Genomic DNA, 2,250 nt, shown 5'->3' with positions numbered 1-2,250 from the left:
ATCCTCTCGCAATGTCCTGCACTTCATGTGAATTTCCTTTGAGAAAACAGTATCAGTCAAGTATACTGCTTCGTGTTTCATTTTTATCATTTAACTGTTTTGTTATTTACTTGCGTACAATACATTTAAATGATCTTATATACTTGATTGTACTTTTTTGTTATTTACTCGCGTACATTACATTTAAATGATCTTATATACTTGATTGTACGTTTTTGTTATTTACTCGCGTACATTACATTTAAATGATCTTATATACTTGATTGTACTTTTTTGTTATTTACTCGCGTACATTACATTTAAATGATCTTATATACTTGATTGTACGTTTTTGTTATTTACTCGCGTACAATACATTTAATTGATCTTGTATACTTGATTGTACTTGGACACAAACCAAAGGCATAAATAAGTTGTGTCATGTATATGATTTGTAATTACGTTACACTGGTATAGAATTACATGTAAATCGTGACTATCAATTAAAATGTAATGGAATTAAATATTAATAGTAAAGCAGTAAGTTGTAATTATTTTTCAATAGCAGATATACTTGGATACTCTTAATTACACATGGTTGTTATATTAAAATCTTACACATGATACTATTATGTTATACAACTTCTATACAAAGGTTAACTTTGTATTTGGGATAATAGAACATATTAATAGAACGATTTTATAATTATTTTAAGTAAGTTTTCTGATGTTGATATCTGTACATGACATTTGAAACTCATTTAAGTTGATATGATATGCCACGGCTATCATTTAATGCACACAAAAAAGTATCTTGTACACTTTTATATAATTATTATATAATTATTATAAATTGTTAGAATTTAAATGCTGAACGTTAAAACGTTTTCTGATTGTATGAAGCATATTTATGCTGAACATTATGTTATGAATTATATAGTGTTTAAAAAGTACTTAAACCTCTTATTGTCCATTTAACTCCTTTCATCGTTACATTTGCATGCATATAATCACTAACAAAGATAGTTTTTGGTTTAAGCAAATGCATGAACCGCTATAAAACTTTAATAGTTTGCTTTGTCAGTACTTGGGACGGTAGCCTACATTCGTCATTTCCTACTTTAAATTGTTACTTCAAAATATTTGTTTATCTACAATGTATTTTGCTTTTAGCGTAGATTTCTATAGCAATATATCTACTCATGTGAACAAAAGGGTATTTTAAAGAAATGCGTTTTAGTTGCATTCCTATACTCAAATACTCAACTTACTTTATAAGCATAGGTTATATAGATTATGTATAAAGTAATGAGCATGTCTTATTTTATGAACGGCATTGTAGTGAACTACTTCGTACTTTTTTTGCCGCATACTACATTGCATTCGCTATGCCCAATGTTATATAACATGAATATTTCAAAATAAAAAGAAAGGAAATTCCCTCAAGAATAATGATAATACAATAAATTATGTTATGACGCAGACCGATTAATATTTAGCTACATATTTTACTCTTTTATTACGTACAGTAATAAAGGAGTTTTAATACTTACATATTAAATATATTCGTGCATTATCATCTATCTTCAGAAAATGCGTTTAAATATAGGGGTTAATATTGCAGTCGTTATATCACGAACAATAGGAGCACTAGCACAATTTATTCGTTTTTTTTCCGAATATTTATTCTTATATAAAGCTGATGTTTTGGTTCGACAAACTGAGCTATCAAACGTCTAGTTACGATATAGCATAGTAATTATTATGATAATTAGTTAATGTAACTATGCTGAGTTCATTATACGTCTATCAAATGAAAAGGTAATTAGCTTAAAGAATAAATTTTCTAGAGAAATGTGTTAATATTATTTGTTTTGCTATTAATGACATGTTTAATTAATTGACTATGTGAAATTAATTTAAATAAGTTTTTTTTTTCATATACATATAAGCATAGCCGTCACAGTTATTAAAATATAGTTCAATTACTGGGTAAAATTATGTCGATGCATATCAAACGTATATAGTCTGTGTAAAGTATATGCTACTTGTATAACTTGATTTCATGTTTGATTATATCCTTTCTAATATATTTAAAATTTTATACTTTTATCATGATTGATTTCTGTAAAATTTATTTCAAAAGATGTATGTTATATATATTATAAATATAAATTCAGTTTTACTAAGTTACACTTTTTATCATTCTTATTTATGTTTTTTCAACTTCCGCGGGTGAGTGCAATATCTTATTATATATTTCTATAATTG

This window comes from Ruditapes philippinarum, unplaced genomic scaffold, assembly GCF_026571515.1.
Source record: "Ruditapes philippinarum isolate M1 unplaced genomic scaffold, ASM2657151v2 ctg7317_1_1_1_1, whole genome shotgun sequence".
Classification (NCBI taxonomy): Eukaryota; Metazoa; Mollusca; class Bivalvia; order Venerida; family Veneridae; genus Ruditapes; species Ruditapes philippinarum.
The sequence above is the reverse complement of the archived record's forward strand: the minus strand, read 5'-3'. Positions refer to the sequence as shown.